The 14,449-nt window shown below is 30.0% G+C and overlaps 1 protein-coding gene and 1 long non-coding RNA gene across 4 annotated transcripts in view; one reads left to right on the forward strand and one right to left on the reverse strand.

Annotated features, from left to right (window-relative positions):
* Window positions 1–122: 122 nt before the first annotated feature.
* Window positions 123–14,449, reverse strand: part of LOC139426617 (uncharacterized) — a 90,096-nt gene continuing 75,769 nt past the window's right edge. For 2 of the 3 annotated variants that reach the window (XR_015433752.1, XR_015433746.1), the window contains 2 exons: window positions 3,622–3,799; window positions 123–390 (listed from right to left, as the gene is read on the reverse strand). This is a non-coding gene — a long non-coding RNA (uncharacterized LOC139426617). The remainder of the gene's footprint in view (window positions 391–3,621; window positions 3,800–14,449) is intronic. The other variant, XR_015433750.1, reaches the window with a different exon arrangement.
* Window positions 11,832–14,449, forward strand: part of LOC122271033 (putative serine/threonine-protein kinase DDB_G0277449) — a 116,600-nt gene continuing 113,982 nt past the window's right edge. Inside the window, exon 1 of the mRNA XM_087164075.1 lies at window positions 11,832–12,095. The gene's annotated coding sequence lies outside the window, so the exon portion shown is untranslated. The remainder of the gene's footprint in view (window positions 12,096–14,449) is intronic.

Raw genomic sequence — 14,449 nt, forward strand, 5'->3', positions numbered from 1 at the left:
TCAAAAAATATGAAGCAATGCAATACTTGTTCTACGTTCATTAAAGTCTGAAAAATATGTTTTATATCCTAAAATAACAAGAAAAGGAAAATATATCGACTCCAAAACATTTTCATATTGTATAGAAACTTTAATGAATGTAGCAACTTCCATCTCATTATATTACTAAATATCAGAATTACATTGGATTATTAAATTTTTTTTTGATATTTTGAAATGCAAACGAGCGTCTCTTGCCTGAAAGTAAATTTTCATACCTGGAGAAGCTTCTTTCAACGTCTACTGATGTTATTGGTGCGTACTTGAAAAAGACGATCTCACTTACTGACAATTCTTCTTCAATTTGAAAAGATGTTGCTTCACCTGTTAATATCCTAGAGATTTTCTTCACTGTTTGGAAGCCAGTGAAACAATAAAAAATGATAAAAAGAAATAATAAAAAAGGGAAAAAAATAACAAAAAATTTAAAAAATGCTTTAAAATGCAAAATACGCCAAAATATTTAAAGAAAAATGCCCTATAAATCTAAAAAATGCTCTAAAGGACAAAAATGTCCAAAAATGCAAATGCCATCAAAATCAGGGCCTTAGTTATAATTTAAGTCTTCGATGTCTCTAAAATCATTTATATATTTTAACTTAAAAATAAATCCTAAGGCGTTACTCTTTAACTAAATTTTCTCAACTAAAAGCCACACAGATTCGATTCGAAAAGAAACAAAGTTAACGAAACTCAAATAATATTAATTAATCTATGATAATAAAAATAATAATAATAGGAAGAATTTGTGAATGTGTGAGTCTGTTTTGCTTATTGTTCTAGTACCGTTTGAACTACGGTAAAAAAAATTTAAACAGCGGGTGCAAGGGGCCTCCGGTCCAGAACCTAAAAAACGCTCGAAAATTTCTGTCAGCTTATTCCGAAGGGATGTGTGAAAAATGAGTTTTTCTCATTGGTTTATCATTAGTTATTGTATAATACAGGGGTGGCCAAGCTCCTTGATAGTCGAGCCATTTTTCAAAATTTGAAATTTTTCGCGAGCCGCAATTAAATACGTATTTAAAAGGTATGCAAAAAAGGTGCTAAAATTTTTGTTTTTTACATAAATTATATTTATTGAAAACATATAAGTAAAAGTACAAAATATGTGTATTGAATTTAAATATTAAACATTAAACACATTTATTTTACTTCTCTTGATAATTCTTCAAAATTTGGAGAATAATTGATGACAGTATTTCTCAGTAATTCTTTGAGATACTGGTTAGTTAATACTAATCGGTTTTTTCAATTTTACGAATTTTAAAGTGAAATAAAATGATTCGCATAAGTACGTTCTTCCGAATATTGAAATAATTCGAGAAGCAGCCTTCTTGCATCTCGATTGATTCTAATTCTCCTGATGCTTTTTGGATCATAATTATATTAGAAATGGAAAACTCACCTTGAATTGAACAACGTTGCACTTAGTCTTTCATATTTGTTCTCAGTTATTTAAAAGACATTTTGAAACACATACGGAACGATAATAATTTGTTGAAATATAGTAGCACAAAAATGAAAAGGGAACTCGGGTACATTTATCGAGAGCCACAAATAATTTTCAAAGAGTCACATGTGGCTCGCGAGCCAGGTTGCCACCCCTGGTACATAAATTATTTATTATTATTATTATTATTTTTGATATTTAAATAAAGAGCATTAGTGGTGTTTTATTACCTGATAGAAAACTTCATGCGCTTCAAAAATATACAAAATACAGCAGACTGTTATTTCAATTTTGTATATTTTTGAAGCGTATTAAATTTTTTATCAGGTAACATCTTACCGCTTCAGTTTTTTGGGGTTTATTTATTCAATCAGTGGTGTTTGTTAGCTTAAAGTTCTTATACAGTTTGTTAGCTACATTTGATCAAAACCGAGTTTCACAGAGAGTTTTTCGGAAGTTCTTTGATAATTATTTTTTGATATTCTATTCGCTGATGTTTTTCATAGACCTATAAAAAGATAATCCTTAAGTTTCAACCGTTAATTTTATGCAAACATACTTTAGCTTTCCTAGAATAAAGTTTCATATAAGTACTTGCGCGTAGGCGTTAAAGGAAAAATAATATTAAAAAAATTATATTCGTGCATTGACGTCAAACAGCAAAGAATCGATTGAAAACGGTAAAATGATCTTGAAAAGAAAATATATAATGTCATAGGGTTACAAATATTACAAAATTAGAACGCTGTAGAAGTCTTAACCAACAAAAGCATTTTCTTTCCAAAACTTCTCGGTGTTTCTAACATTAATGAAATCATTTCCGTTTACTCTTATTTTAATCCGCTTATCATAAAAAAACGATGCATAAAAAAAAGAAAGCCAATGTTGTTAAACTGTTTCTAGCGTAAACGTTTTTTCTTGGATAAGTAAAACATATGAAGCCACTTTTTGCAGAATTAAAAAGAAAAATAATAAGTAAAAACAGCGGCTTGTTTTAACTTGACAAAAACTCGTGATTCGATGCCATGACCAGAGATGAATCGGTCAAGGCTAAAATGATGCAACAATCGTGAAATGACTGCCATGTTCGTGGTGACCACATTAAATATTTCTATTTAATAAGATTTATTAAAAGATGGTTAAAAGAGTCTGGTTTGCGTATTTAGCCATTTTATTTTACAACCGTCTTTGAACAGCCGACCCAATCTTATGGGTTTACGATTACTAATGTTCAACTCCGTAGCTTTGTAATTTTGAACACAATTCAGAAGACAAGGGAACTCCTGGATCGAGTATTGGGAGAAATTTGCCTTCGTGAAAGACTTTTTGATGGAGCTAACCCGCATTTGCGTTACATAGAGAGGAAGAACAAGATAACATTCCATGGTTACTTATTTTACTAATAATGGAACTTCTACAATCACTTTTTTTTATTATAAAAAATAGGAAATGTCCTAGGTATAATAGGAAAGAAATAATGGTGCATGTGTTTAAAAATTTCAAAAAGCGGTGATAGCTAAAATGGGGTAATTATTCCAGAAATATTTGGAATAACTCTTAAATCTTTCATTTTTATTATAAAATGCTACACATTTTTGCTCGAATTCAGAGGTTCCCATTTTTTTCGGCTACGGAACCCTAATTAATCTACCTTTTTTTCGGCGAAAGCCCGACTTAAAATATCGAGTTTATTAAGGTAATTGTGAAAGCGATAACCTACAAAAGACTATTTTAAAAATATTTAATTAGAGGAATGAAGTTTTTGTTATCGTTTTCTCATTAATAATCTAAAATTGGGTTTTTATGTCTAACTGTTAAATTTGCAGTCCCTGTGTTGTATCTAGTCTAGTAATGAATTTGTTTTTGGTATATATGTTACGGTGAAACACCGAAATCTGGAAAATGTCGACATTCACCGGTGAATGTCAGCATCCACGTAGTCGCTTGGTGTATGTCCGAAATATTTGCTAAATACCCTTATTTCTGACTCTCACCAGTGAATGTCAGCAATCGCATAGTCGCTTTGGTGAATGTCCGAAATGTTTGTTATATCCAATTTTATATTAATTTATTCGTTAATATTATTATATTTATTTGATATATTTATATTTATTCTATATTATAATACTTACTGACGATAGATTAGAAGAAACATCAGTGTTTGGAGTATCGGGCAAATATATACCGGGCAATGGCACTTGACCTTAAAAAAACATCAGTGTAGGGTATACCGGGCAGTGGCACTTGACCTTAAAAAAACATCAGTGTAGGGTATACCGGGCAAATGTATACCGGGCAGTGGCACTTGACCTTAAAAAAACATCAGTGTTGGGTTAAAATATCGAATAAATGTAATTATATCGACGAATAAATTCATAACAAATCGAATGTAATAAATATTTCGGACATTTACCAAAGCATATCTGTGATTGTCGACATACACCGGTGAGGGTCCGAATGTACAAGAATGTAATGAAATACTTGATCTTTCACCCCGACGTATTTGGTGTTTGTCGACATTCACCGGTGAAAGTCAACAACCACCGATTTCGGTCTTTCGCCGTGACATATATACATAAGCTGAAAATAAACAAAACAAAACAAAAACCAATTATGGTTCATTTAAAAGAACTGCTATAAATGTTAAAAATGGTTAGTAGTGAAACATATTTCTTTATTAAAGAATTTAATTATTCTATTTTGATTTGAAAGGACCGATAGGAAGGAATACAATATTTTATAAATGCTTATTCTTTTCATAATTTGTTCAATATTTTGTTATCAGAAATATATTTTCTTTTTAGAGATGCCATTTGTACTTCATTGGCATTTTACTTGAAATAATTTCATAAAGGCTATCAAAAATTCAATAAATAATGAATTATGGGTTTGATCTAAATATAAAAGGTTTCAAAACTCATCACTGGTCTTAAAAACTAATTATCGAAACCCTAAGATTCCGCGGAACACCATTTGAGAATCGTAGCTCTAACAAGGTTCCCAAGGTCAAAAATGAGACCTATCTAGAAGTTTTAAGCTATCAATAAGTATTTAATTTAAAGGAAATATATATATGGGTGCAAAAAATAACTGAGGAACAATTTCGTGTTTCACAAATGAAGGATACATTTAAGCAATTTTCAGTAGTTTTGGTTAATTTTAGCTACCACTCATTTATTTTTTCAGGTCATAGGAACCCTGTCTAATTAACGTTAATAGGTGTCAGTATAAGCGAATACAAAGTTTAATCCCTTAACACGTTCACGCCGGGAAAAGTGAAAATACTGGTAGAAGAACTATTTCAATATTAGATAATATTCGGAAGGAGTTAATATATTCTCAATAATAACAATTCACTGTAAGGAAATTTTGCACGGCGAAGAAGCAATTCAATATGAAAATTGCATCCGTTAAAAACAATTGGTAGTTATAGATTTTTATTATTCCCGGAAAAAAACTAAAAAATGAAATTTATTGTTACCAGTTTTTACTCCGGTGCGCTGCCAAGATGAGACAATCTAGCGTGACCCACCGGTGGGTCACCCCGGCGTGAACGTGTTAACCTGTGCGCTCGAGTTAATTCGAGCGCGCTAAACAGCTGTGTACACTCGAGATAATTCGAGCGGCGTTGTATTTTATGCTGCTATAATTTTTCACACTCGAATATAATCGAAAATTGAAAATAACAATGTGAAAGCCTTGGCCTAAGAAAAAAATCTTTTTATTGATATTTATCTTTTTATCTTAAAATCTTTTTCATGAAATAGAATTTTAGGTAATAGTTTCAGGAAACTATATAATCATATTTATCTTATTATCTTAAAATCTTGTTATTGATATTTACATAGCCCTCCAACTGCTACGGAATTTCCGTAGTATCAGAAATCTTCTTTTCAGACGGTAGCAAAATTAATGTCTTAATATTTTAAAAAAATTAATTTTAGCGTAACTTGTCCACTATTACTTATAAAAGTGCAGGCCATATGGCTAGATTCTTAAGTTCTGATAAAAGTTTTATGAGAGATTCATTTGCTTTAAAAATTTCTACTTTGGTTCGCTACCACTAGAAAAAATTATTTTCAAAATCCTCATAAGTTGGAGGGTATGCATAGGATTGTAAGCTATAACACTTATTTATTCACGAATAAAATAATGATATTCCAGTTTGCTTCGGACAACAAATACATATTATTGTGATTCTTGGTTTGATAAATTCAATTTAGTAGATTTTTATCCACCACAATTACTAAATAATTCTTAGGCGTACATAATTCACCACTTTATAGTACATTTGTCTTGCTATACCTTTTAAAAAGCAAGCGAAAATAGTCAAAATACCAGAAAGAACCACCTTAAAGATTAAATACAAGATGAATGGGAAAAAGGCCGCTAACGGCCCCAGGCGCCCAGTTATATTTCGATGATGATGATGATGAAAATAGTCAAATATTTGCAAAATTTACTTCGTAGTTATTTACCGTTTTTTTTTAAAAATTATTTTGGCGTGTCCGGAGCAGTTGGCATCTCTGAACATATCTTTTTACCATGGAACAAAGGCGCAGTAGATCAAAATTGTCCACCAAGAGAAAAGATAATGTTCTGAAGTGTGTTTTTGGTCGTTTTTTTTCAAAAAAATCTGTACATTAAGGGGTTAATAGAGAAATTCAATATTTGTGAAAGGAAATGCTACCACTTTACTGTTTTGGGGCACATGCCATGATTGGTATAATAGAATTTATCTTATTTTGTTCATTTGGGCTCAGGACTAACTTTTTAACACACACTTTTAGTTCCACATTCGGAACATCTATCCTTATGACTCCCGAAGAAATGATTATATAGTTTCCTGAAACTATTACCTAAAATTCTATTTCATGAAGAAGAAACTAAATATAACCAATAGATTCTATTTTGAAACTCTCTGACGTCAAGGAATTCCTCTGCAAAATACTAGCATGAGATTAGGTGTCTGCGCAAAATGAAACAGTTAAAGGAAGTAAAAAAGAGTTTCACGGTTATGTTGCGTCTTATTGGAGATGAACGATCTAATTTTAGAAACATCGCTGTGCTCTTGACCTTAGTAATTTTCCCGCCATTTATGCCAGACGTGGTTGTCATGGAAACATGGTATCGATTACTTCGTCTACGCGAAATTTTATCTTTGAGCTGGCAACGGCAGATCGATGAAGACGATCGATATGTTTTGGTGGCGGGATTGGGGTTAGAGTACGTGTGTACCAGGTTTTCTTCCTTTTAATTGATAAAGGGGGGGGGGAGCACCCGGAAATACTGTCATTTCAGAAAGATGTATTTTCATTCTATTATTTATAGATGAATTAATTTCATTTTCATTTAAAAAGTTATAGTTTTAATATTTAGAGAAATTAGGTTTAAAAAGTGACAAACTTGTTCGCTTGAAATTTGTAAGTGCTTGAATTAAAATAAAGGCAATTTTAAAAGAGCAAGTCTAACGAGAAAGAAAAAAAAAACGTAAGAATTAGTTATTAATTTTAACAGAATATTTTTTAATTACCACTATTGTTTTAAAAATCTTGATCGTTTAACTGAGATTTTTAAAAAAAGTGCAATTAATCCAACCAGCGCCTATAGGGAACTAAAAAAAAAATGCCCTTACAACAAAAAACTTCATAAAGTGGTATAGATACTCAAAATAAAACTTGCATTATTTTGTTTCATTTAACCAATACTTTATCAGACTCGCCTCGTAACGATTCAAAAGAATCGAAAGTCACTTGAATATTTGAATTGATTAACACGTTCACGCCGGGAAAAGAGGAAATACTGGTAGAAGAACTATTTCAATATTAGATAATATTCGGGAGGAGTTAATCTATTCTCAACAATAACAATTCACTGTAAGGAAATTTATCACGGCGAAGAAGCAATTCAACATAAAAATTGCATCCTTTAAAAACAATTGGTAGTTATGGATTTTTATTATTCCCGGAAAAAAACTAAAAAATGAAATTTATTGTTACCAGTTTTTACTCCGGTGCGCTGCCAAGATGAGACAATCTAGCGTGACCCACCGGTGAGTCAACCCGACGTGAACGTGTTAAATGTAGTAGCGAGCAATACAAATAGTGTTAAGCAAATTTTCTAAACCAAGAATTGACATAAATTTTACTACCACTAGAACTATTTATAACTACAAAGTGGAGCAAGTCTGTCTTTAATGCTTATAATTTATTTCTTTAATTGATCATCACTTTTTGATTACATAGATTTGTATTGATGATATACCTGAGAATGAACTAATTTTATCTAAGTTATTTGCAACAGATACATTATGTATTGCCAGAAGGCAAATAAAATGCATAAAAAAAAGTGAATTTGGCAATTACAGTTATCTTAACCTTGCGTGTGAATTTCTAATGTATATAACTAAAGCAAGAATAATTAAATGCCGTTACACCATACCTGCCAACTTTTAATCCCTTCCATTATCATTTTTCCCAGTGGTATTAAAATGGAATTAAAACTTTAATTTTAAGCAAACAAATACGTTGCATTTAAAAAAACTTAAGTTGACAACCATGATGATAGTACCGCATATTAATATATGTGCTTAATTTTTGAAAGAATAGTGGCGATCAAAATCATTTAAAAATTAAGCTTATAAAAGAAAAAATAGTATACATTTACTACCACTTTAAATATGAAAATAAAATCTTCCGGAAAATCCGGAAGAGTGGGCAGGTATGCGTTACACTGTTTAAAAATATGCGTAGATGCATAAACCTTATTTCATTGGCAATGTGCGTTACATATACAATTCAGAACTTTAAAAAAAAATTTATTGTATCATTTAAAACCATAACGGATTATTTTCAAAATAACTAAAGATAATAATTAATTTATTAATGAATAAGTACTTTTATCTTGTTTGCTTTTGATCATCATATACAAATGCCTATTCGTATTTAACGTTAAAAAAAAGAAACCATAATAGCTCGTTTTGATTTAGAGTAAACTGTTTCAAGACTTTTTTCGGAAACAATGATAGGCCACGAAAGGAAAATAAAAAAATATATATAATTCGATGTAACAAATTTTAGTATTCATTTTAGTTATTTGAAAAAAGTATTTAGCATTAGTACATAGTCGCCTGTGGCATCCATGTAGTATAGATAAGTGCATAAATTCTTAAATTTAATTTATATATATATATATATATATATATATATATATATATATATCAGTTTGTTTTAAAAATTTCAACTTTTGTTCTCTTTTAAAAAAATAATAATTAGCAACATCCTGAAGTCAGCATTCCTCAACAAATACAGGGTACCCATAACCTGAAAGAATTAAAGAATGGTGACGAACTTTTCTCGATACTGCTAAAATTTCATGAATTTAACTTCCAATTATTTTTATTAAATCAGTTTTGAATTTTTCAGACAACAATAAACGAAATGAAAATATCTTTGTAAAACAATTTGCAGGCAATGCTTAGTTAAAATATATCAGATCTAGAGTGGTTAAATTTTGATTTGAAATTAAGTAATTGCATAGTTAAAAAAGAAAGAGGTAGCCGACGCTAGATAATATCAGATTAGTTTAAGCTTAAATGTTCCACCATTTTTTTTATAAAGTGCTTTTTCCGTCATAACAAAATGTTGTATTTTCGAAAAGCTGAATTTTCGTTGAAACTTTGAATTCGAAAGCTTGAAATGTTGAATTTCGCAACTAGATCGATTTATTTGAAAATATTAAGCATAGTGGTAAATATAAACATTAAAAGGCACTTAATTTCTTAACTTTGTTACAACTTTTTAAATTTTTTGAGGACTGTACAAGGATTTTGTTGAGGGTTGAATAACCCATCTCAAATGTGATCTGTGAGGCGCAGAACTTAGGACACTAAAAAATTAAATGTGTTTTTTTCTTCGTTTATTATCTAATCAACTTTTTTAGCATGTAAATCTTATGCTCTTTACAAATTTACTAGAAAATCATAACATCACATAAAGAATAATGTTATGATTTTCAAATAAATTTATATAACTTTTTTATGCTATATTGTTTTGCAATAAATCCATCAATTAATATAAATATTGACTACGACTAAGTATTAATTAAATTTTAACAGGGTCGTCACAGTCCGCAAAATTTTTAAAAGGGATGATCATGACGGTGTTGGAAATTACAAAATTTTGAAAGTTACCTCTATCCTTTTATCACCTAAAATATCTTTTTTGTCCTTTTTTTAAAATTATTAAAACTTGAATCTCGCCCATTTTAATATTTAAATTTAACAAATTCGTTCGTTCTTTCGTTGTTGTAGAACTGGGCACCTGAGGCCTAAATGCATACCTGCCAACTTTTAATCCTTTCGATGATGATTTTCTCCAGTGGTATTAAATTTGCAGAGATGCCAACTTGCTCCGGACAGCAAATACATATTTTAAGATGGTAATTTATCAATTGTGATTCTTGGTTTAATAAATTCAATTTAGTAGATTTTTGTCCACCACTATTTCTATATAATTCGTTGGCTTATATAATTCGCCACTTTATGGTACTTATGTCATGCTATACCTTTTACAAAGCAAGCAAAAATAGTCAAATATATGCAAAGTTTACCTTGTAGTTATTTACCGTTTTTTTTAGTTATTTTGGCGTGTCCAGAGCAGTTGGCATCTCTGAATTTGAATTTAAAATTACAATTCTAGGCGGAAGCATATGATGTTTTTGGATAAAGGTTATGTGGACAAACACTACAGTATTTTATATTAATATATGTGCTTAAGTTTTTAAAAATAGTGGTGGTCAAAAAGATTTTAAATTAAGTTTATAAATGGAAGGAAGATAGAAAGCATACATTTTACTACCACTTTAAATATAGAAATAAAATTTTACGCCAAATGCGTAAAAGTTGGCAGGTATGCAAATGGCCCTTCAAATTTAACAAATTAAGATACCTCTGTAGTCATAATGCTAAATAAATTAAACTTTAAGTGGTATTTATTTAACACGTTCACACCGGGTGTTGCGCCTGAAAGCGGGACGGAAAAAATAAAATACTGGTAGAAAAACTATTTCAATATTAGATAATATTCAGGAAGAGTTAATCTATTCTCAACAATAACAATTCACTGTAAGGAAATTTATCATCATCATCATCATCATCGAAATATAACTGGGCGCCTGGGGCCGTTAGCGGCCTTTTTCCCATTCATCTTGTATTTAATCTTTAAGGTGGTTCTTTCTGGTAACTGGAATAAAAGGAAATCAAATATTTTGTATTTTAGTTAAAATTATGTCACTACAAAAATGAGCTGCAATCGGCCTGAGGTTTATGTCTTCTCTTAAGTTTTCGAAAGTAAGAATTTCGTTGAATCCTGCGGTGTCACAAGGTCACATGAATTCAACTGAGTGGTGAATTATATAAGCCTACGAATTATTTAGAAATAGTGGTGGATAAAATCTACTATATTGAATTTATTAAACCACGAATCACAATTGATAAAGTACCATTTTAAAATATATATTTGCTGTCCGGAGCAAGTTGGCATCTCTGTGACAACTCCTTCTTCTATAATTATTGCCTTGGGCGACTAGAATATAACAGTGAGCGCTTACGGCTTTAATGAATTCACGTTTTTTAACTATAAAATGGCTTTAATAAATAAAATGGTATGTAGACATGACTATAAATGTATTTTTTAATATATATTTAGCCTTTGCCCGTCCCCTGTTTTGTTTTAAAAAAATATAAGATCATAGATAAATTGTGTTTTGACTCAATATATTTTGTTAATCTAAGATAAATGCCTGTTTTTTTTTAAGTAATATGTTTCATAAACGAAACAATCAAATTGCTGAAAGATGTTAAAAATGAATTGTTTTAAATGTACTAACATTCTCACTTTTTTAAGTAATTACAAAAGCACTTTCATATTAAAAAGAAAGAATGAAAAAAATGATTAAAATCATGTGGATATTTTTATTTAAATAGTGCTTACAGTTTCGTTTGAAAACTGCTGTGATTTTCGAATCAAACATAGTTTCTAATAATATTAAAATATTTCGGTTGGTTAGTTACGAAGCCTTGTTAATCCAAGATACATCAGTCTTTTTTTTAAAAAAGGGACATGTTCCAAAAATGAAACTTTAGCGGTATATAAGGGTTATTTTTGGTAGTTCAGTCATAGTGTTAAAAAGCCAAGAACACTGACAAATATCTAACGAATTAGAAGTTTAACAGAAATCAAATATATTGCATTATTTAATTATTGCAAAATTCAAAGTGTTTTAACATGTTGGAAATAAAACGACAGGTGTTACACAAAATTGTGTGCCATTTAAGCTTGCGGCAAAAATGAAAGGATTCGGCGCCAGCGAGTCGGCTGGCATTCTGCCCAATGCATTCTCGGGTAACTCGTGTCATTCGTAAGAACAGGGAAGTTGGAGTCAACTTGACTGAAATTTTTTTTCTTCTTTTTTTGGAACTAAATACCAGTATGGGCCGGAATTTTATCTAAAAAAGAATGTGTTGCAAAACGCGCGTGGCATTATTATATTAATTGATTAATTACCTTGACGTTGAAAGAAAGACTTAACCCTTTTGAAGGCCGTAGTAGGTATACTTACCACCACGTTTTACCACTTTTAATTTAGGTTTCCATTTTTCAATAACTTCAGCTTTCTTGAAGTGAGTTTGAATAAAATTGGTAACCATTTGTCACTTTTAGAAAACGTATAAAAGTTATAAAATACATATTTCCTTTCGAAGTTTGTAGCATTTAAGGAATTTATTTTATAAATAAAGAAAAATAAAAGACAGTAAGTTCCTAATAGATCATGTTAAATATATTTACCACCAAAAAAATGGCATTTTTATAAACTAAATTAGTTTTTTTTCCCTTAATATCAATTACTGTTCTTAAAACAATTTCAATTCCAAAAATACTTTAATTTACCTTTACTAGAAATAAAGGGCCCATTAAAGGGTTAACTAAGCCGCGGTTTCCAAATGGTATTCTGCGGAGCCCTGGAATTCCGTGAAAGGAACATAGAGTTCGATTTTTTTTTTTCAGTGATAATTATAATTATATACAATCAACAGTCAATAATTTAATTTCGGTTGGTTGTATCAAATTATTTACTTAAAATTCCAATGGAAAAAATAGCAAAATACCTAAAAAACGTTTTTGTTTTTTTCAATAACAATATATTGGCAGATATGCCAACTGCTCCGGACACGCCAAAATAATTAAAAAAACGGTAAATAACGGTAACAAAGTAAATTTTTCAAATATCTGACTATTTTTACCTGCTTTTTAAAAGGTATAGCATGACATTAGTACTATGAAGTGGTGAATTATATAAGTCTACGAATTATTTAGAAAAAGTGGTGGATAAAAATCTACTAAATTGAATTTATTAAACCAAGAATCACAATTGATAAACTACCACTTTAAAATATATATTTGCTGTCCGGAGAAAGTTGGAATTTCTGTATTGGTTAAATTATGAAAAGAATATGTATTTTTAAAAAATTCACAAGTATTTCTCATCGAGCTTTTCAACTCATAATAAAACAACTATTTTCAAAAATAAAGAATTACGTTTCTCCAATTACAATTCTCAGTATTCAGAAACTTTTTTTTTTTTTTATTCTTTTTGAAATTCATTTTCTGTAAACGCATACACCAAGATTTCTTTCTTTCTTTTTTTGATTTTTTTTAAAAAAAATATATAATACCGGGGTTTCACCAAAAGAATCTCGATCATTTAGGGCTCCGTAGTCGAAAAAAATTGGGAACCGCTGAACCAAAGAATATATAAGAATTATATATTCTTTGGCTGAACTAAGGCAAAAGCTAAATAATGCAAATTGTGTCTGAATTGAATGCGTTTTGGAACTGGGAAATTTTTGATGCTATGTTTTTTATTTCTAAAAAACTTAATATTTCTACTTCTGATTTCTATTCTGGTGCGATTGTCTACTTGGATTTATCTGTAATTTCTACTTTGAATACACAACGGAATAGATAAAAATGAACCCCAGCCACGCAAATAAACTGGAAAAACTGATATTTAGGTACTGATATCAGTATTTTCAGCATATCATAAATTCACGTGGTATTGGAGCTTCAATCGTGAAAATAAAATTACCTTCATTTTATTTTTTTATTTCGAACGCATTTCCCCTTAATTTTTCTATTGCTTTCATTTTTATTAATCCTTACTGAGAGTCCAACTTGCTTCCGAGCCGTTTAACCCGTTTTGTCCCGAATTTATATATGGAAATGATACAAAAAGTGGTTTTTATGGAAAAAGTGGTTTAATATATTATCGAAATTAAATGGTTTTTCCACTGTTATGGCATTTAAAAAGTCTTTGATAGATCAAAAAGTACTTGTTCCTTATAATTCTAGATCAAATCAGAAATAACTAAATCATTGTGGTATCTGAGAATCTTTTAATTCACCCAGATAAATGAAAATGCTGAAAAAAGTTTCCCACCACAATGAATGTCTTTGAAAAAAGGGACTGTCCTAAATATATGACGCTGGGCGTTAACCGGTTAAGAAGTGGGCAAAATTAAAATTTTAGTTATCTACTGTTTTTTTAAAAATATATTGTCGAATCAGAGCAGTTGGCAGTTCAACACTTGCCAACTTGTACTATCGTTGAAAAACATTTTACAAAGTGGGTAGTAAAAAAACAATTAAGTTTGGAAAAATTTTCTGAAAACAAAGCTAGTAAGATATCTATAAGCAAAATTAACCAACAAATAGATTTTATTTACATTTTTTTTTTTTAAATTATTGATTCGTCGTGGTAGTAAAAATTCTTTTTTGCAACTTTTAATATTAAGACGTCAAAACGCTTATGTTGCTACCACTAAGAAAATTATTTCTGAACAGCCTTAGAAGTTGGCAGCTGTGCATTTTTAATGAAGCCATATTTTTTAAATTCGATTGC

This window comes from Parasteatoda tepidariorum, chromosome 5 (assembly GCF_982258835.1).
Source record: "Parasteatoda tepidariorum strain Cologne lab strain chromosome 5, Ptep-v5.0, whole genome shotgun sequence".
NCBI classification, from domain to species: domain Eukaryota; kingdom Metazoa; phylum Arthropoda; class Arachnida; order Araneae; family Theridiidae; genus Parasteatoda; species Parasteatoda tepidariorum.